The 22,978-nt window shown below is 44.5% G+C and overlaps 1 protein-coding gene across 1 annotated transcript in view; it reads right to left on the reverse strand.

The window, feature by feature from the left end:
* Window positions 1–6,900, reverse strand: part of LOC127070382 (LIM domain only protein 3-like) — a 68,036-nt gene extending 61,136 nt beyond the window's left edge. The window contains exon 1 of the mRNA XM_051008249.1: window positions 6,501–6,900. The gene's annotated coding sequence lies outside the window, so the exon portion shown is untranslated. The remainder of the gene's footprint in view (window positions 1–6,500) is intronic.
* Between the last annotated feature and the right edge of the window lie 16,078 nt (window positions 6,901–22,978).

A 22,978-nucleotide genomic window follows, 5' to 3' on the forward strand; every position in this document is an offset into this window, starting at 1 on the left:
TAGTTGTTACCGAGCACGAAGCGCCGTCGGAGACTGCTGGCTAGATAAGGCGTGGGCATAAACGTCCGCAGATAACAGGGTAGTTTGCACCCCCGTTGTGGACAGTTAGCCTTAAACGAGAGACCGAGAAGAGAGGAGAGACGTTTCGGGCGAAAGCTGGGCGGGGAAGGATTGGAAGGAAGCAGGAATGTGTTAAGGGCCTTTTGTCGTGGCCCTCCCTTCTCTCTCCTCTCGTCTTCTTCCAACGATTCTCCCTTGGAAAATCAGTTTCACTTGGTAGCTCCTTTCGAGATATTTCTCAACCACGAATCTCCTTCCTCTTCCTCGTTTTCTTATTTATCCTATCTCGTTTCGAGTTATTACTCTTTTTTTTTTATTTTCCTTTCTCGTTCTTCTTCCCGAGAGAGATCATCTCGCAAAAAGTGATTCTTGACTACTTCGTGCGAATATCACGAGCTAAAAGAAAAAAAAGGAAAGGTAGAAAAGGGGAAATCGTAAAAATGGTCAACCGGCGAAAGTCGAAAGCATCGCAAAGCAATTTTTCAGAGGGCGTAGCGCGAAGCAGAAAAATTCCGTCGTGCCGTTCTAAATTCCGCTTATCTAACGGGTTTCGACAGTAATGTGCCGGCGTATTATGTAGAACCGAGCTGGCATAGCCATCCCTTTTACGTGGGAGGCCACGAGCAAGAGCGCTGCCGTTTAGCGTCAGATAGCGGAAACGTATGAGGGACGGGGCGAAGCCGTCCTTATCTTAAGGGTAGCTACTCAATAGCTAGGCACAAACGAAACTTCCCTCTCCTTCTATATTTTCCTACTATTCCCTTCCCCCGTTTTACTCGTTCTCATCATTTACTTCTCTATAAATCTATATACGATGTCGCGCGAAAGAAAATAACGAGCTAGCTCGCAAACGTTCCGATCGAATTTACTCGAGACGGAATACGAGTGTATTTATCGAAGTCGAATCGATCTATTTCTTTCTCTTTTTTTTCTTCATAGTCCCAAGACCGAGAGAGTAGATACAGCGATGTCGTTAATCGACGATAACCAGGATCGTTCGATACAAACCATTTTCATAATTAGTATCATCGTTGAAATCTTTCCAAGCGTACGTCGAGAAATTACGATCGAGTATGGGATATTTCGAAACACCTTGCGTATCGAGGAACACGCGCATAATTTAATACATAAGTCTGCTGCGGTATAGGAGAACACGGCAGGCAGAGAGAGAGAGAGAGAGAGAGAGAGAGAAAGGTCTATGGGGCGTTCAGGGTTACTTATACTTCAGCGAGAAGAGAAGGGGGATGTGTGTGTAATGTGCAGGAGTGCCTCGGGGTAGGTGCTTGCGGTAAATCTAATAACGTTGTAATGCTGTTACCGCCCCGACGACTCCTCTCCCTCTCACCACCCTTTCTCTGTCTCTCTGCCTCTCAAAGTTGTCCCGTAAGTTTCTGCCGTGTGCCTGTTGGCTCCGACTACCGTGCCAGGAATTCCTAACGTTTGTGTACTATTTCAGTTGGCGCACGATGCTACGTGGGACCGGTGGGAGTAAGAGAGTGTGCGTTCGCCAAGAAAAAATAAAACGTCGTTCGATGCGTCCTTCGAAAAAAATTTTCCATCGTCGTCGTTCGATCGTCTTTCCATCGTTATCGTTCTCGAGCGAGATAAAATATTACGACGAATACGATGCAAATCGAAATGACTCGCCGATGTTTAATCGCCATCGCCTGGAAAACTCATCGATGATAACTCATCTGATAATTAAAAATATCCGGTTGGAAATCGCGAAATCTTTCGACGAATCCTCGATATCCTCGATAGAGCGGGAAAAAGAGACGAGTACATCTCGACGAAAGTTTCGATGAAAAAGGAGAAAGAATCGATAGAATTTATAAATTTATCGTTATTACGGAATAAGCGTTTGTTTTCTCGCGATGAAACGTCTTGCCGATGGGTGGGCAACAGGTAGCAGCGGAGACCTAGCAGATCGATCGCCGCGATAAAAGAACGCGGCTCGAAATTTGGCTCCTCTTTCGTGCCGAACCATCGTCCCGCGCTTCCCTCTCTCGCTCTCCACAAATTTGACGCGATCCAAACTCTCCCCCTCTGTCTCTTTTACTCCTGCGTCGTTCCGGCACGTCGCACGTTGTTAGAGCCACGTAGATATATGTCACGAGCCAAGGTAAGCTCTCACAGTCACCCGAGGGTGTTCCGCAAACTATGCTCGCGAAAAGTTCAACACAACTTCATAACATCGGTTGTTCCGAGGGTGAATCGAGGGGAGGGAGAGAGAAGAGCGGAGACGGTTCGGTCGAAGGAGGAGAGGAGAAGGGGCAAATTTGTTCTAGCGTGAGCTTACATGGGTTTCGTTAAGTACATAGGTGTTTGGGGGTAGTTAGCTCTATCTACTCGGCTCGTGAAACGTTCCCTACGTACAGTATAACTAGAGACGTCCTATCGTACCCCCGCTTAAGGGTAGCATAAGAACTCGCTTCTCGGCTTAGCACGGCGATCGATTTTTACGTATTATCGTTAAAAACCGAATTTTACTCTTTCCTGATATTCGCTCGGAGGACGAAAATTACTTTCCCCCGCCCCCGCCTCCCCCTTTTCGTATTTATCGGCCCTCGATATATTTTTCCCGTCCGCGAAATCCATTCGACCCAAATGGGATAAAAATCCCATCCCTCGTCCCTCGTTCTCGCACTCTTCTCCCTATTCCTCTATTTTCCAAAGCCACCCATTCTCCTTTTTCCCTCCTCTCATCTATCTCGTTATTCTCGCGGTCGGTAGCGACTCGCGGAGATAAAAATCAGTAATTAGCCGGGACCATTATGGCGGACTGTTTGAAAAATTAGCGAGTACCGGGGTAACCGCCCCTCTGGGCATAATCCCGCATTGGTAGTGGCGCGTAGCCGGGGCTCGTTCAAACGCGTCTACCAACCTGTCTCTGATTTATACGGGTTTGCTATTAATTACCATCCGACTGTCCTATCGCGCTACCACAGAAACCAGGAACGCATAGCTTTATTTTCTCTCTTTACTCGGAACTCGGATTCCTTCCTCGAATTCGTCGCGGTTCCTTTCTCCGCGGAGTCATTTTTACGCGTCGTCCTCTCGAAACGACGAGATCTTTCCTTAGGTCTTTTAAGACGAGTGATAGTCCAGAGGTCGCTAAATCGGATTTTTGACAAAAGCAAAGATGGGAAGGAACGCGAGTCTCGGTTGAAAATTTGACGCAACTCGCTCGTTCGCGTGCCCCGTTTTATTTTACACGTAGCAAAAGAATTCGAGCCACTGCGCCCGAGTCGAAAATTCCGGACGGATTTTCCGTCGGTCGGTTCTGTTGTTTCGGTCTCCGGCTAACCCAGCCTCAGCGGACTGCAACGCAATTAAATTAAATGCTTCGGATTAATTGTTCGAAAGCAGTTAAATTAGTTGCGTTTGTTTTGCCCGATTTTTGCGCAATCTCGCTGCGGAATGTGCGAGACGCGCGCACCGAGGGAATTTCGTTACCCGTTGCACACCTCCCCTGCTCCTCTCTCTCTCTCTCTCTCTCTCTCGCGCGCGCTCTTCCACGCTTTTCCACGTCTCGCGGTATTACCGAATGCGTATAAAAGCGTTCGCGTTGTTTCCGCGCGATGAAAATACATTTGCGATCGCAAACCGTCTTTCTTTCAAATTGCGCGATGAAAATCCTTCGTTTCGTGGTAACGATTTATATTTCGAACTCGAGAGAAACCCATCTTGACGACGAAACGAAATTAGAAATACCTGTCGATAGTAGGATTTCAATATCTCTACAAAAATTAAAGCAATCCCTTTGAACCGTTGGTCGCGTCTGATCTAATATCAAAGAAAGAGAATCTAGCATTCGATATTGACGAGACATTCGTTCGCGTTGCCGCTAAACGTAGTAGTCGACGTTATTAGGACAACGTATCTCTCTAACGAAGAATACGCCTAGAATCCAAGACGTCGTCCAATCTCGAGGACGCGCATCCACGAGCCAATAGGAGGGAAGGGTAATCCGAGAGGCAATGCTCTAGGTGGGCGCATCCTGGAGCATCCTCCTGCATATTCGGCGCCGACGCCGAGCCACGACTCTTGAGTCGCATTGCTCGGATTCTATCCGGATGCTGGATGCATCTATGAGGAAACCTCGGCTGGCTGGCCTAGCTCTATCCGGGATACTACTAGACTACCTCGAGATTGCACGAGTAAACGTGCACGCTAGACATGGTTAGACTGGCATCCGGCCGCAACCTCTCGACCTCATCGCGAAGCACGCATTGCGAGCCACGGCTTTCCAACTCCTCCTACCATCCTCTCGTCGTCTCCGCCTCTCTCTCTCTCCTTCATTTCGCGAGACATTCGAGACATAACAGACTGAGAGATATGCATCATTAGCTTACTTGGATACCTCGATCAGAGATCGTTCTACCCTCGCACTCCGCGATCCCTATATGGATTGATCTTAACAAATCGATTCCCGTTGTATTGTTAAGGCATGGGGAAGTGCAAACACTTTTATGATACGGGAAACGATTTTTTTTTTGATCGTTATTATTACTACCGTTGCGCGAAGAACGAATATACGAGAGAGTAAGAATACTAAGGACTAAATTTGCATATATACGTATACATATATATATATATATATTTCTTCTGCGACGTAAGATAACCAAAAAGAACTCGGTACGAGCCTCTTTAAATTCACGACGAAAGAGAGATATGCCTGTTACTACTGTTGGAACGGTGCGTGTAAGATATATACATATATAGAGAGAGAGAGGGAGGGAGAGAAAGGAAAAGTGGAAGGGAAAAAAGAGAAAAGACTCGAGTAAGAGGTGGACGTCGCGAATAGGACGATATGCGTTCGTGCGGTCGTTCGTTCGGCCGCATTCCCGGCGCCGAAATTGCATACCTTCGCGTACGAGTATTCAAGCTATACGTATACGTAGAACACGTAGGTGGAAACAAACGAATAGGGTTGTCGAGTATCGTAGAGAGGATACGTAGGATGAGAGAGAGAAAGAGAGAGAGAGAGAGAGAGGAATCCTAGCCGGGTGTGTACGGAAAGAGGAAAAGAGAGAGAGAGAGAGAGAGAGAAGAGGGAGGTTCGAGGGTGGATGTAGTGGATCGCTCGGACGTCCGACGCCGAGGGTTTGGGAAGCGTAATCGCTTTGGCCCCTCCACCAACCCCCTCTCGCCCATACCCCAGCTCGCTCGCTATTTATTGCCCGCACTCGGCCGGTTCACAACATAAATATGTTACACCTATGGCCACACCTATGCCCGCTAGCCACCCGAAATTCTTCCTCTCTGTGCGAAACAAACGGACCGTGCAAAGATTCGCCCGATCGTGGAAGGGTTTAAACGGGCTCTCTCTCTCTCTCTCTCTCTCTCTCTCTTTCTTTCTTTCTCTCTCTCTCTCTCCTACGGTTTCTCCCCGGATATATTTCTTTTGGTATTTTTTTTTCCTTTTCTTTTTCCCTTTTTTTATTTATTTTTTCTTCCCTTTTATTTTCTTCTTCTTTCGTCCCTTTCCTTCCTCCCGTATTTTTTACCCTCACCCCCCTTCATCCAACATTCTCATTCTTAGAACATATCGAACGTTTCCTTAGCAGGAAAATGTATGATCTTTACCGTAGCAAAGTGTTACGACTATTGCAATGCAAATTAGATCGTATCATTTACGTTTCACCGGTAGGGAATGAAGTTATCGCGAGTTCTTGATTCGAGAAAGTTTTACTTTGCAACTCGACAAAGACACATCCTAGGAGTTTTCAGATTTCATCTCAAATAAGACGATTTATATTCCGAGAGAGAGAAAGAGAGAGAGACAGAGAGTGAGAGAGAAAATGTCTCGAGCGTTCGACTAGGTTATCTCTAAATGATATCGAGGTAGAGAGAAAATTGTACGTTCTTTAGATACATCTAATAATCGTATTATTATAATTAGAACAATTTAAGAAAGAATATTTATATATATATATATGTCGTATTATAAAACTACAAGAACAAGACATTACGAGATTGTTATAGAATCGACGTAATCGCGTAGGAACTTTTCACGCGGACGTAAACGATCGTAATAAAAAGGCAACGGTTCGTTCGAGGAAGCTTTTAAAGATCCATGACTGCGCGTTCGAGTTTAGCGAGATAAAAGAAGGACCAACTGTTGAATATCGTTCTCCCCCATGATGAGCGGAGCGACACGAGCGGAGGAAACACTTCGTATCGATCGTCGAATCCGCGTCTCTCTCTCTCTCTCTCTCTCTCTTTCTCTCTCTCCTCCATACGCGAGTGAAGTTTCGACAGTCGTCGTTGTCGTCGTCGTTCTCGTCGTATCACGGATATTATTTAAAACGGAGTTTTATTTTAAGCGATGACTAAATCGACGATTATTAAACACGTTGATCTATCGAGTATGAGGTAGTACGTCGCGACGAGTGCAAAAAAAGAAAGAGAGAGAAAGAGAGTGAAAAAAAACTCACGTCTCATTTGTCGATCTGGAGAAACGCCACCAACAGGTCGGTCAAGCTCTATCTTGTTCTCTCTCTAGTTTCGTTTTTCCAGGTAATCAGGATGATCCTCTCTTCTGACTGGAAGGATTAACTGTCGATCTTGTTGGTAACTGTTTTTGAAAAGAAAAATAAAAGTAAAGAAATAACGAACGAACGAACGTACGACGATAAAAAGGTAGAAATCTCGGGAGAGAACTCTCGGGTGCTTTGAAAAAGATCGATCAAACGCGCGCGAAATTTTCGTTAAATCGCGTTCCCCGAACGGGCTTTAAAGCTCGGCGTAGCCCCGCGACGTGCACGTGCAACTCGGACGCGTGGCACGTGGTGTTTGCCGGAGTGGCTCGACTCGAAAACCGCTGAGCAGAGCTTGCAAGCTCTCGTGCTTTCATTGGCCGATGGGAGGAAACTGCGCATGGTTGCGGGTGTGGCCAGAGCTTAAGGGGCGGAATAAGCTCCTGGTGGCGATAGGATACCCCCGAAGAGGGCACGTCTTGGGGGTGGTTACGATTCGACGCTCTACCCCACCGAACTGACTGACTCTCTCTCTCTCTCTTTCTCTCTCTCTCTCTCTCTCCTCTCTTTCTGCCAGAGCTTTTTCCTTAAGCTTCGAACGAGCGCGAGAACGGCTTTTGCTCTTTAGCCACGGCTTTGGAACTTGTGCGGCTCCGACTTCGAAGTTCTCTTCTAAGATAGATAGAGAGAGAGAGAGAGAGAGAGAGGACTTATATCTCCATTTCTACACGAACGATTTCCTGTAATTAGATAAAAACTGCAAATCCAAAGGGGTGGGAGAACATTTGCGAAAGTTTTTTTCTTTTTTTTTATAGCTTATCGTTTCCTCCAAGTACGATTCATTTCGTTTATTTCGTTGATCGTTTATCTCGTTAATCGACTTATTTACAATCCTCGTCGAAAAAATATATATCGTCCGAAGTAGGAGTAAAAATTTCGCGTTAACGAAAACACATCGTTTCCCGAATGGAAAATGGTCCGCGAGTATTTGCCATTTGTGATCTAATGATCGTGAAAGAAAAAAGAAACAAAAAAAAAAACTGTGCCAAGACGTTCTCGTAATGAACAAGGTGCGTTGAAATCGAAGAGTGACCTTACTCGGTGGAACTTGACGATCTCGGAGAAATCGGCATACGAATCGGCGTCATAATTACCATTCCATTTTTGTAGCAACAGGTGGGGAGCGGTGCGATAGCTCGATGTAGCAACTAAAAAAAAGAGAGAGAGAGAGAGAGAGAGAGAGAAGAGAAGAGGAGGCGTACGAAGGTAACAGGCCGCTAGCAAAATTCCACTGGAAATCGCGAGTTTTGGTATTTCGTTGGAGGTCCTGAAAACATTGAGAGAGACAGAGAGACAGAGACAGAGACAGAGAGAGAGAAGTGCGAGGGGTGAAGGGGGTAGGTTTGGGGACGGGTGGTACGTGGTATACGCACGGCCGTTTAACAAATCGGGCCAGCTCGTCAATGTTTGACGAGGTCGCATGTCGATGGTAAAACGAAAGTCTAATCACGGCTGGTCGATAAATAAATCGTACTAGCTAAACAGCCAAAGTCAGTTAGAACGAGATGGTTTGACCGAAACGCGAGTGGGCGAGCGTAGGGGTGGTAGTGGCTGGAGAATCGATGGGGTTGAAGGGGGTTAGAGGGTGACGAGGGAGAGAGAGAAAGGGGAACTTTCCATCACGTATTTACACGGTATGCCTACTGATTGGCGCACTCGCGTACGCCCGTTTTAATGATTTACCCTTGGAGAATGGCATTTGCGCTATAACGGCGTGACGTAATTTATTATCGATTATCGTTCGCGCCGAATAAACATCGCTTTAATTATTCACGGCGTCGAGTGCGCGGACCGCTTTCGTTCGCTTTCGGACGACGACGAGTTTTCCGATTATTTTTGAAGAAAGAAAACCAATCGACGATCGGACGTCATTGAAGAGAAGAATTGGGATTGGTCCGAGCTCGAAAATACTTTCCTCGAACGATAGGAGGGTTGAAACAAAAGAGACGATATATCGATTGCGAGATCGTTGAAACAAAAAGAAAAGAAAAGAAAAGAGGAAAAAGGAACAAGAAATATCGCAAAATATTTATAACCGATTTGAAATTCTTTCGCTGGTGATGTATTAACAAGTAGTAGATACCTATAATTATCTTGTAATAATTTGTCTATCTCCGTTCTCTTATCTTTTCCAAGGTAATGCAATTCTTTGATAATACGGATAAGGAAACTGGAATACTTTACGTAATAAGAAGATTTGCGAAATAGCAAGAGATCTAATTTGGTCTCGAAAGGAAAGCGACCGAGGAACGATCGGAGCCAAGATCGAAGAAAAGATTGATATCGCGAAGAAGGGGTGCATACCCTCGTCCTAATCGAATGATCGAGACGACGATCTCTATTTCCATAGCGACTATACGTCTTTTTGCTAGACGAGGAAAGCTTAATATTTAAGTGGTCTTCGTCTCGGCGGTCGCCAGTTATATGACGTTCATTATTGATTAATTGCAATTATGAGTTCCGTGCGCGGAAGAGAGATATAAATAGAAAGAGAGAACGCGCGAGAGAGAGAGAGATGAAGATAGAGTGGAAGGTTCGAAATGGATTTAACGATCGTCGTTTCATAAATTCGCAATGACGGACGAATCCGCCTCGCGAGTTCGCGCGAGCCGCCATGAGCGACGTGTCATTTATCGTATAACGGCTGAACATTTATGCGCGCGCTCGTGTCGCATAATTGCAATTAGAATGGAATTCATTTACATCGACCGACATTCGATTTGTTCCGGGGAGGAAAGCTTCGATTTACATGCGCTCGCATTCGACTACTATCGGTCCGGACGGCCGTCTGGATTTATTTCGATGAACGTCAATCCCGTGGCCGTAGCGCGATGTAAATGAGATTAGATTAGCCTCTGTCATATAACAAACCCCCTGGATGCTTCCGTTTAGTCGTTGCGGTTGAAGGATAACACCCTATTGAACTTTACGCCGTTTTAAATACGTTGCTTTCAGCTTTTTCATCGATTCTTCTATTCTCGTCGATCGATCGTTTCTTCCAATAAAAAACGCAGCCGATCGTTTCTATTCCAAAAGATTCGCTTTCCTCTCTTTTTTCTTTTTATTATTTTACTCCTTACCTTACAAGCGTGATTCATCCGTTCGCTTTAACTGATCAATCGTCTTCGTCGATAATTACGGAGCAACAAACGATAGTTTCTCTCTATCTTCGAACTGCGTTCGAACTCGCAGGAATAGTTGGACGAGAGAATGGAGCAGAGGGACGTTATTCGAGCCACGAAACAGAAATTTATTTTATTTCCTCTTACGCATACACGCGCGTATGGTAGCAAGCGAGCGCGTAAACGGAATCACGTTCCCTCGAATTCGACGTTATCCGAGACGATCCTCCGCGGCTCGAGTTCGAAGCGAAATTTCATTTTGATTTTTCGGGGACGGCTTGCGCGGGCTCGTGCTCGCGATAGCACCAACAGTGCGATGCGCTGGGATTAAAAGCTAATACGAGCGATCCAATTTAATTGAGCGATTAACAGCTAAATAGCCCGCCTGGTCGCTTTCTCTCGCGCTCTCTCTCTCTCTCTCTCTCTCTCTCTCTCGCGCGCGCTCTCTTTCTCTCTCTCTTTCATAAACGTATATATACATTTACATATATATATATGTATAAACACACGCGCGCACACACACATTCCTCTCCCCAATTTCACCGTTTCCCCAAACATGCTCGCGCACTACCTAGAGCAAATCGTCCGTGGTGCCGTCCAACTCGTTGGAAAATATAATTCAAAGATATTTATGGCTGGATTACCGCCGGAATTGGGTATCTAATATACATGACCGCTCCTGCGGTTTGGCTGGACACGAAATGTCCATCGGCCATATTCACGTTCCTACGAGAACAACCTATTTTTGACTGCTTAACCTAAGGCCCGAACGGGAAGGGACGATCTTAGATACTCTTAAAATAACAATGCGATTCTCGAATCGCATTTTATACTTACGAAGATCGAGGAGATGTCGTAGGATCGTTAGGAAAATGCGGAGACAACAGTTTCTCCGCTATCTCCACGAAGGATTAGCCGCAATTGATAGCCACGTTGGTAGAGGGACGTACGCAAAGCCGGCTTTACACGCGGAGAAAAGTTGTCTCGAAGTATCCGACTGCGTTCGTTTAAATCGTCATCTGGAATGGGAAGGTCGAAAAATACATACATACGTGCGCGTATTTATACGTACGATAAATACGAACTCGGAATAGGAAGGACGTATACAACGAGTAACCTTTCTTAGAATTTTGTATACAATATATACGATATATACAAACTATACAACGAGTAACCTTTCTCGGAATTTTCTATACAATATATACAACATATACAATGAGTAATCTTTCTTGGAATTCGTCTGACGCACGATTATTCGTAGTTTTGTAGCAGAGTAGTATCGTGTCGAATCTAGAGGTCGATGGATCGGGTGATACGTGTCAAAGGTAGAATTAATTGGAAGCAGCCGGTGTGCGGGCTCTCTCTCTCCTCTCTCTCTCTCTCTCTCTCTCTCTCGCTCTCTCTCGTAGGCTCTCGTACCTCCGGCAAGGGTAATTTTGATTCGGAGTTAGCGTTATAGGAGGGTAGTGTCCAGTGTCCTGCAGTGTCGTCCGGTGGTTAGTGCCGAGCCAGATGTCGCCGTGAGCGTGACGTCACTGGTTAACTACCCCCCCACCGTCGACTCCAACAGCATTGGCACGGTCCAGCAGTATCGTCGTCAGCACCACCACCATGACCGTCGTCACCACTACCACTGTCACTACCACTACCACTACCACTACCACCACTACCACCACCACCACCTCCACCACCACCACCACCACCACCACCACCACCATCAGCACCATCAGCGTCACCGTCACCGTCACCGCCATCGCAGTCTCCCACTACGGCAACGGATACGATATACGAGGATGATTCTGATTAATTACCGATAGTTACGCAAGCTGACGCCACTCCGTCGACAACCCTCGTTCGCTCACTCGGTCGCTAGCCAGTTTTGCCAGAGACTCTCGGAAACTTTACATCGGTGGTTTTTAAATCGTAAATAATTGCCCGTTACGCTTCGACCGGTTTTTTAATCGACGCTTCGTCACACTCACCCGGCGAGATATGTCTCTTTTTATTCTCTTTCTCTCTTCTCTCTTTTTTCTTTTTTTTTTGTTTTTTCATTTTTTTTACTTTTTATTTTTTTTTCATCCTAGAAAAAGGTAGGAAAAGGAAAGAACGAAAATTGATTTATAACGATCAGAATCCGTTCGCCAGGAGTAATTGGAAAGAAAAAAAAGAGGAAAAAGAAGGGAGAGAAAAAAGCACTTTATTATTCCTCGCGAATATGGAAAAATATTGAGATATTAATGGTTAAAATTAATGATCTGTTTGGAATGTAAGATAAAGGCGAGGGGATGGGAGAGGGAGTATCATCGATCTGGGATAATAATCGAAAGAACTATCGAGTCCCATTGTTCCTCGGGATCGCTTCTCGCACGGGCGCTTATCGATTCAACGTATGAGAGGGATGGGTCCGGGTTGAGAGTTTGGGGTTGGAGGTGGAGGTGAGGGTGGGGGTTGGGGTGGGATGGGGTGGGGGTGGTGGTGGTGAGCTTAATTCGTCGGAGGATTCGGTAGTGTGAGTGCGTGGAGCTCGCGTGGCTCGCCGTAGGGAAGGGCGAGGGAAGGGTGGAAGAGTGCAAGGGAAGGATTGTTATTTGAGAAGGGATGAAAAGCGCGTGCGAGCAAGCAAGAGCAGCAACAGCAACGGCAGTGGTGGACCCGTAGCATTCGCGAGGTGCATCGGGTCGCGGCCGATCGGACCGCCAATATTTGGCAATTACGAAATATGAGTTTACATTTAATAATTGCGGTAAACACCGGCGAACGTACGCGTACGCGCCTGGTGTCCACAGAGAAGCAGAGAGAGAGAGAGAGAGAGAGAGAGAGACTCGTGCTTGTCGAGGGTGAGAGGAGAACAACGAGATACGGTCGAGGGATGATTTTCGATTTACCCTCCACTATGCGCATTATTCCACGATGCGGCTCGCGATAAGCTTCACGTTCGATCCTCTCACCCCCTCGGACCGTATCGTTTTCTCGCTGTTTTCCTCTCTCTCTCTCTCTCTCTCCCCCTCCCTTTATCTTTGTTTTTTTTAACGAGCTAGTTGGACAGACGTATTTCCTAGCATCATTCATTCCCTATTACTTTGATTTATAATACTTTTTCGGTATTTCATACTGTTCCATTAAAAATATTCAACCATTTTTGTTTTGAAATCTCTTTACTTTCTCGCTTATATCTGTAATTTTTCTCCTTTTTTTTTCTCCCCACGATTCGAAAAAAATCGTAATCGACGAGTTTCGAGGAACGTATATGTCCGTGTCCGTGTACGCATTGTACAATGGACTTTTGTAAATTCGTTGAGCGTTAATTGAAATTTAAAATTACACATGTTTCTTCTTAATGAGTTACGTTTGATCCACGTCAGCGCGTAATAATTACGTATTGATTAAATATTCCTATTTCCTTCTTTATTTCTCCTCTTCCCTTTTTTATTATTTTCGGGAATAGTATACGCGCCGATATAATACGAATAATCGAAAAAGAAAGGAAGAGAGAAAGAACGAAAGAGAAAGAAAGAAATTTGCTCGAGTCACGATTAAGGGATGACGCGTTATAAACGATAGGGCTCTTGTCAACGGCACGCTTTCGAGATGCGCATCGGATGCTTCCCTTTCTGATGTTCGTAGATGAGCCGTGCCACCCTGTCCCCTCCAGTCATCGTTTCTCCGTACACCCACGTACTCGCTCGCTCACGCACGCACCCAAACAGAAACGATAGAACGCGCACGTCGATCCCCTCCCTACTAGTTTCTACTCCTACCCTTCCCGCGCTCGCCTCTCGTCTCGTGTCTACTCTCACAAAGCACCGGCCACAATTCGCCTAACCACTCGAAACAGACGTGTAGAAGAAGGGAGAGCGCGCAGGAACACGCGGGCGCAATTACCCGACATAATCGAGTCCCTATCGTTCCCCCTTAACCCCCATCCACCTTTCTCATCTCATCTCCCGTTTCTCTTTTTCTCTCTCTCTCTCTCTCTCTCTCTCTCTCTATCTCTCTGTCTCTCTCTTTCTCTCGTACGCATGGTCATACACACGTACGTACGTACATAGAGAAATGTTTCGATTTTTATTTAAATTCAATTTTTAGTTGAACGATCGCTTTGATGCTTACGTTCAAGATTTCAATGTTGGAAAAATGTAGAGAATATTTGTCCGATTTAGCGAGAAAACGAGAAAACTTGTCGACGCGTTATTAAAAATTTACGCCGCGTTTAAAACGCTCGTTTCATAGGGTGTACGAACGAAAAAGGGTGCGCGGCCAATTGATTCGCGGGTATAAACCGATCGATCAGAAAAATATTGAGAGAGAAAGAGATGAAGTTATTCGCGCGGGCACGCGTGTCGGAATAAAGTTTGGGTCAACATTTCGTTTTGAATTTAATTCCATTGTTTTCTCGCGCAAATCGTGCCTTCTATTATTACGCCGCCGGCGGGCTTGTACTTTGATTTAAATAAGTAATCGGAGAAGCTATTTCGATTAAATCGGCTCGACAAATACCGATAATAATACATTGAATTATCGAAAATCGCGATACCGTGCATAATGAACATCTACATATATACGCTACGCATACACATACGTTCGTATAGACGTACGAATCGTATGCAGAAAATGTCGATTGAAATAATAAAAATTCGAGATATGTATATATATATATATATATATATATATATATATATATATATATAAAAAGAGAAGGAGAGAGAGCGAGTTTACGAACTCGTCGTGTATTTTTGTTTCGTTCTGTTTTAATTCTATGTCGTTTTTCTTCTTTTTTCTTTTTTTCTCTTCGTGAGACGTTATTAAAAGACGTCGAATAAATGTAATAATTTTTCGCGGAATATTCGTTCGGAATAGGAAAAGTATGAGGTAAAGGAGGGAGAGAGGGAGAGAGAGAGAGAGACAGAGAGAGAGAGGCACATACTATTAATGACGATGTGATCGATATTAGCAAATATTTCCCGCGGGATGTTTACCGAGGTCGCCAGAATCGATAGCGTACTTGCGAGCGAAGCGTGTTATCGTCGCTGACATTTATTCAAATGTAATATCTTGTCTGCCGGCGAAGATTACCTGTTCGGGAAATGCGTCCCACCGGTACGCGACTTTCTTTTCCACTCTTTCCCACTTGTACTCGCTATACTCTACTCGTATATATAGATTTGGATCGCGGACGGGCCCTTTCCCTCCCTTCCCTCTCTTCGAGCGTTACGCATAGTATTTTTCGATTAATATCAACTTTCTCCGTGTTCAATCTCGAGCTCCGAGAACGCACACATCGATTTCTCTTCCTATCTCTCTCTCTTCGATATCATTTTTTTCTCAGTTTTTGACAAGCAAACGAGAGGGATTTAATTCGTCGAAAACCGTTCGCGCAAAGTATTACAAAACATTTAACGATAATATCAACTATATTTTCAATGGAAAATGAAAAAAATATATATCATTCACGCGTGATATTAATTAGAAAATAGAAAAAGCGAAAGGAGTCGAATCGTGTTAATGTTTGTGAAATATTTGACATCGATGTGATATTATCGATAAGGTAGGAGAAGAGGTGATGTGTTATTAAAAAACTGTTTAAGGTAGAAAGTCGAAGGGAGGGTCGGAAGAAAAAGAATCGGGAGAAGTAGGGAGTGAGAGAGGGGGAGGGAGAGGGAGAGGGAGAGGCTCTGCCAATGTACCAACGTAGTTGGAAAACTTTTCGAAGCACTCTCGGCGCAAGCTGTTTCTCCTCTAGGATTTCGCGCCTTTTTCCAATTTCTTAAAGAGCCGCGACAATTTATGTGAGGCGTGTTCATAAAGTACTGCACTCACCCTTCTCCACGTTTTACCTTTTCTTTTGCCAGCGAAACCTTCCCCTCCTCTCTCTCTTTCTCTCTCTCTCGCACGCACCATACTAGATATAGACTTTTTAAAAGTAACTTCGGTACGTCGTATTTCTCGATACTTATTAGCTTTTCGCGACACGACTTCGCGTACGTGCCCTTCCTATGTATGTATCTCGAAAGACGTGATAAACTTTTCTAATATACAGTTGCGTTCTCGAATGCCGCCTCTCCTCTTTTCCAAACGATTTTCACGATCGAGAGTAATCGTAAATTAATCCTCGAACGACAGGGATATAGGTGGCTTCGTTTCCTCTTTCTCTTTCCTTTCCTTCTTCTTTTTTTTTAATTTTCTTTCTTCTTTCCTTTTCCTCTTTCTTTTTCCTATTGCCTTTTTTCAATTCTTCCTTTTTTGGCTTCTTCCTTTCGTTTTTATTTCGTTTTGTTTTGCTTTGTTTCTTTTTTTTTTTCCTTTTTTCGTTTTTTCTTTTCATTTCATTTTAAAAGGCAAAGCACGAGCCTTCCTCGCTCTACTTATTTTCAATCGGGGGATAGGACAGCCTGGAGTAGGAGTAGGACGAAAAGTGTACATCGGAATAACCAAGAGCAACGACGTGATCGTATGTGGATACTTTAGGAAATTGATCAGGGGGGTAGTAAGGGGGTGGCTAGATGGTTAATGCTTTCTCCGCGACGTGGCAGCACCCGTGCCTCGTAAGGACGGAATTCGTTTGGCGACTCCTCGTCTCGTTTTCTTCTTCGTCGCGTTTTTTCGATACTTGGAATAAGCTTGGCGTTACAAAAAAAAAAAGAAAGAAAGAAAGAAAAGAAAAGAAAAGAACCTACGATTCGTGATTAAAAAAAAATTAGAAGGTAGTAATGTAAGGGGATTTGCAACGAAAACATCCGGAGTACGATGTGCGATATATTCGGTGAAGATTATATTTTAGTCGACAAAGCGATAGTAAAATACGTTTGTCAAGATTTTCGCGCTGCGATCATTTACATAATTACGAAGATACGAACGAACGTATGTTTCATATGTAATTCATAGTTGCAACTATAATAATGAATAGAGTTCTCGAACGCAGCTATATTCCTATCTGTGCTCGGAAAACGATGAAGTGGATCGAAAGGATGGTCGTGATACGAGCAATGCAGGATCACTGGCCAAGCTTCGTCCTTCTCCCTTTCACACGCACGCACACACGCATATACGTACGTGCAGACACACACGCGCGCGCAAACACACTTGGACTACCATATAACACGGTAAATCTCCGAAATGCGGCGAGCAACGTTAAACGGCGATGGTGATTCGTAACAGGACTCGGCTCTCGCGAAATTCCTGAATTAACAAATTCGATTCAAGCGGAGAACGGGCTTTTCGCGAGTCCTCGACGGACGGAAAATATCCTCGAGGTAATTACGTGGTGAATCGGAAGAGAGAGAGAGATAGAGAGAGAGAGAGAGAGAAAGTTACCCGCGACTCGGCTTCGCTAGCGGCGTTAATGAATCTCCATAGATTAATCCAATTAAAGGGAAGGATGGTCCGCTTATTGCGAAACTCAGTAGCGTCGATTCGAATAAGAGCTTTTATGCATACATTTAGTACGTGTATATATATATATATATATTTACATACATACATACGTACCTAACGCCTCGATAAACGCCATGTACCGCGTATATATATATATATATATATATATATATATATATATATATGTCTTCAAAGTACGCGTGAAAGTAAGAAGAGAAAGGAAAGAAGGAAGAAAGGAAAGTCGAAGAAACGAGATTGAAGTGGGCAGCGAGCTCGCGGTAGAACGCCCTTACCCTTCCAATAATCGCTTGGAATAGGGAATACGGCGATTTGCGTAAAAGATTCAGCAGATTACAATTAATTCGAGAAGCTAACGAGCCTAGAGCAAACCGAACTCCTCCTACCGCGTGTTGCGGATTTCGTTAAAAATTTATGAGAGCCCTATCGATCGATTTTTTCCCTTTATTAGTTACCAGAAATTTCTCTCTCTTTCTCTCTCTCTTTCTTTCTCTCTCTCCTCTCTTCCTCTATATGTTTTTCGAATAATACGTGCAGTATAGTTCGTCGATATGACACAGTCGATAGCTACCTACACGCTACGTACGACGAAAAAAAAAAAGAAAAGATAAAAAGAAAGAAAAAAAGAAGGAAAGAAAAAAGGAATAGATGGAGGTATAGAAAGGGCAGAAGCATATCTACGAGAGCGAGCGTGAGTATAGCTAGCGAGCTAGCGGCACTTATACTTACGGTCGAAACGAACAAGGCCGACTTGCAAGAAGGGTCTCTCTACTACTTTCTTCCTTTCCAATTAAAATTCAACGCCCGTCGGACGGCCCGTGTAATTGGCCGAGATCTCTTTAAGCGAGAAAATTAACCAGAAGGGGTTGTCGAGGTTGGCGAAGGTTTAACCGGCTGCCGTGGAGGAGGAAGGAGAAGAGTAAAAGGGGGGTGTCGGGAGAGGGGAGGGGGTTGAACGGGGTGGAAGCAGAAAGACGAAGAAAGCAGAGTCCATTCTACCCCTATTTTCCTTCCACTCGGTCCTTCCACCCCCTCCTCCTCCTCCTCCTCCTCCTCCTCTTCTACCACCTCTCAGTCCCATCACCGCGAGCTGCCGCGTAACGTCAGCCCCCTCCCCCCCTTTCTCTCTCTCTCTCTCTCTCTCTCTCTCTCTCTCTCTTTCCTCGAGGGCAAAAATCCTGCCAATAAATAAATTTAAATACATGAATATCTAAAGCCAGGCCCCTTCCGACGAATCTGATCGTGGCTTTGCGCTACTCGACGGATAGCGATGGTTCTATATATATATATGTATGTGTGTGTGTGTGTGTGTGTGCGTGCATATGTGTATGTATATCAACCAACCAACGCAGTCTCGTTTTCGTTCTCTCTTTTTCGGTCGCGCGTTAAGCCGATAATGTTTTTGAAAATGTCGAGAGACTGTTCGTCCGACGATGCTTTGACAGGATCCAGATATCCTAAAGCTTTTATGCTTTTCCCTTTCTACCGAGGATGTTAGAACGTGGCCTATCGTTTATACGCTTGTTCCGTTACGTCGTTTCGATCTTGGGAGATATATTCGGTGTTAAAGTTCTCCGAGGAATACGAAGGTTAACTCTACGAGTGGAGGACGTCGGTGTGTGATCGGACGAGGACGAGTTCGAACCTCATAATCGTCGAATTAAAAACGAATGATCCCTTTCTTCCTTTTTTCTTTTTTTTTCCATTTACAATTAAACGTTTTAAGAAGTGGATATAGATATATAGATCGCTACTTATCGTACTGTTCCCTCCGAACGCAAAGGTAGAAAAGATTCTATTGCCCACCCCTCGCTCCTCTACCATCCCTCACCCAGAAATTGAAAAAAAAAATGAAAGAGAAGCTCTCGTTTCGATCAGGACGAATCGTCGCAACGTCGGCGATAGAAATTTTTCAGAGTCTAATTAAACGTTTTTTGCGGCTTGGAAAAGAAAACGGATGGATGTAGCTTTCTATTTTTCTTTTTTTCTTTCGTGATCGCAGGGAAGTGAGGTTTCGCACAAGTAAGGGAACGTCGAAATTAGACGAGATAGGTAAGTAGGTAGATAGGTAGGTAGACAGGCAGGCAGGCAAGCAAGCAAGCAAGCAAGCAGGCAGGTATGTACATAGATAGAAGTAACTGTAGAAGGATGATAGCGACGTCGAAGGCAACGCGAGCGCACGACCCTATATCATCGAGCTGGAGAGTGAATCGTCGAGCTGAGCGCCCGTCAATGACGTCACGAGATTCTCATTGCGCTTCCATGCCGATCCGAGTCCTCTCTCGCTCCCCTCCGGAGGGCGGACGACATAAAACCATGTAATTAGCTATACAGCCCTTGTCCGTATTGCCCTGTCAGTGGTGCGGAGCACTTTAACGTTAGCGGTACGCGCGCGAGAGAGAGAGCGAGAGAGGATGAGGGTGAGGGTGAGAGTGAGGGTGAGTGGAGAAAGCAGGACGAAAGCATACCGACTGTGGTGGGGTGCCGCGTTTTCCTCTGGATAGTAGCCGTCACGCGGGGAAGAGGGTTAGAGCTTCGGCGAGGAGGAGGTATAGGTGGGGCTTCTGCTACTACTGCTGGAGGACGAGGAGGAGAGGAGGGAGGGGGCGGTGGAGGAGGAAGAAGAAGAGGAGAAGGGAGCTCTATGAAGTACCCGCTAATTAATACCCCTAATTGCACCGACCCCAGCCTATAGCGAGCTACGCCAGGGCCGTACGAAGCTACCGCTGCAGCTACTACTACACTAAACTACTACTACTACTACTACTGCTACTACTACTACTACTACTACTACTACTACTAGTATTACTATTACCGCATATTATACATACACCGTCGTGTCGTGCGGATTCATTTCGGTTTCCCTCGATCTTCTTTTCTCTTCTCGTCGGTGATCCCTTTGATCTCGTTCTTAAAACTATAAAACAAGTTCGCCCTCCTACCGATTTTATTTGCCAGGATAATCCATGTTTTGTCATGCTCTGTATTAATATTGTCGTTGGAAGCGTAAAACGACGCCGAAAGATTTATCGTAATCGATTAATCGATATCGTTTCGAGATCATCGTTATAACGAGTTTTCGATACGAAAGAACTTTTAAGGCGATCGGATCCACACGACCTTGAAATCTGAAAGGAAAGACGTCGAGAGATATTACCTATATATCCTTTCTTTTTTCCATCTAAGATTTTTACGAGCGAGCTACCATTCGCGCTACAAGTGCCGTAGTCGTGAGGCTTGTACCGTAAAGTCGGCACAAGCCTTCGAGTTTAAATCGTCGTAAGTACGGCTTGTAAAAGCTATGCGAAGAGCCAAACCCTCTCTCTCTCTCTCTGTCTCTGTCTCTGTCTCTCGGTTTCCATTTCTCCTCTCTTTTTCTTTCATATCGACACGAGCGTTAAGTTATGGCGCTATCCTCGCAACATGTCGCCGGGTCTTGTTCGACAAACTTTTCAATGCCGATATATATTTTCCTCGGGCCACCCTTTTATGAGCTGTTGAGCCAGTCCTTCGCGAGCGACTCAGCCGGCTCTGTAAGCCGATTCGATCGTATCGATTTTTTTGCCACTCGCCTCGCCTTCTGCCTCCACGCGTCCCTTTCTCCCTCTTTATTTTCCCTTCTCCGTCCTTGTCCGCCTCTCTCACTCCTCGTAAATCCTTGGAGAGATGGAAATACGAAAGGCAGCGGCAGATACGTCCGTTTGAAAAGAAATTATCCGCATTCGAAACTGAATAGCCGTTTAACCGGAAGAATAAAGATAAAATCTACGACCCGACGATGATCATCCGAAACGTCTAAAGCAAAAACTCGAACGAAGTGTAATGGAACGTCGTCCTCGATCGTAGATCGAGGAAGGAGAAAGGAAAAAAACAAGAAAAGATGGGAGATTGTTGTGCATTTGTTGTGTAGGCTCTCGAACGATAGATATATCATTATCATAAATTTTCGAATAAAGATAGAACGACTCGTGCGAACGAAGAGAGCGTAAATCGAGCGACGACGCAAAGATTTCGTGGAAAAGAAACAAAACGACAACGAAACATCGTTGTCGTAGGTGTAACTGCAAAAGTCACGAGTATGCTGGCATCGGCGCGCGCAAATTGCCGCGAGGTAACGCATTATGGGACGGTTAACGAGTGCGGTTAACCAGCTCGCCGGAAAACTGTGGTGTCGCTCTCTAATATATACGTCCCCATTTTCCGTGTTCTCCTTCTGTGTCTGAGCATATGTTGCCCAAATACCAACTAACCCGTACTCTCCGTAAACTCTTTGACGTCTATTCGTCTTACCAATCGTCTTCTCTTTCCTCTTCTCTTCCATCCTCGTCTCTTACAATTTTACTTCACGCGTTAGACGTCAACGATATTCGAAACATAAATATCTGCGTAGATGCATATCGAGCTGAGAAAGGGCATTGAACGAAACTTGATAATTTCTTTTTTCTTTTTGCTTTTTTTTTTATTTTTTTTATTTTTTATTTTTTTTATATACAGACAAAATGATTCTGGCACGTAGCTACGGAACGCGTACAAAATAATCAAACAAATGCGGTTAACAACGCGTTCGTTAGTTATCGTTTGCCAAATAACGAGGAGTATCGTATGAGCGATTGTACATGCCGCTTTAATTGAACTCGGATTCATTTTCAAGTGTTCCGATAATAGAATTCGATTCTCCTGCGATAAATGGTTCATGTTAACCGTGGCTTTGTAATAAAAATATCACGAAAAAAAGAAGAAAAAAAAAAAAAAGAAACGAAAGATTATAAAACGTCATATTTTATTCGGCTTTGTTTCTTTGTTACTTTGTTTCTTTTTTCCTTTTCTTCCTTTCTTTCTTTCTTTCTTTTTTTTTCTTCCTTTTCTTTTTTTTTATTCAGGATTCTTGCCTGTAATCAAACTTTTATCCGGGGAAAAGTATATAAAAGGGAATCATTTTAGAACGATCGCGAGGTATCGAGAAAACGTTTGTACCGTTTGATTGAAAGCCTGAGGTTTCTCCATAAAACAGAGATTCGTTTGAAAAAAAAAGGAAGAAAAAAAAAAGAAAAGAGCAGAAAAAAAAGGAAAATGAAAAAAGCGTGTTCCATTGTTTTTCGATAAAGTTAATACGTTTCGCAAGATCACCCTGTATATGAATAGAGCGTTAGAACGTATATAGGTACTTACGTATACCCGGGATCCATATATGCATAAATCATTCTCTCTGTGTATAATATTACAGTCACATGAATACATATTATATACCGGTATATAAGTGCATACACATATAGGTTGTCAGACATGCGAGTGTGGATGTATTTCATTGTACAAAGTCGCGTGAGCGGCGCAAGTTAATTAAGAGCCTCTAATGAACCAGCCGCACCGCAAACGACGGCAGCCCGACGCTGGCGTCTCGATCGATTAATTAAAAATCTTGCACGGCGGCGCCGCGACGCTTCGCCTCCGCTCGCTTTGCCTCCGCGAACTTTACCTCCTCGTTTCGCGTGAGACAAACGAGATGGGCTCTCTCTCTCTCTCTCTTTCTCTATCTCTCTTTCTCTATCTCTCTCTCTCTCTCTCTCTCTCTCTCTCTCTCTCTTTCGCTCGTACGCACGCTCAACTCTCCTATACTATCTCTCCCGATTTCACGATTACAAAGAAATCTTTTCATCGGCGATTAATCGTACTAGCATTCTATATTACTCATAGAATTATTCGTTCGAACGAACAATTTCCTTCCGTCTCGTTGTCGTCGTCGTCCTCGTCCTCATCGTCGTTGTCGTCGTCGTCGTCAAAGCTCTTAAGTGTTGGTTAGAATATTTAAAAAAGAAAATCGATATTGTCGGACATTAATAACATTCTCTTCGTCGTCGAAGAATTCAT

The sequence above is a fragment of the Vespula vulgaris genome, chromosome 18 (genome assembly GCF_905475345.1).
Source record: "Vespula vulgaris chromosome 18, iyVesVulg1.1, whole genome shotgun sequence".
Lineage (NCBI taxonomy): Eukaryota > Metazoa > Arthropoda > Insecta > Hymenoptera > Vespidae > Vespula > Vespula vulgaris.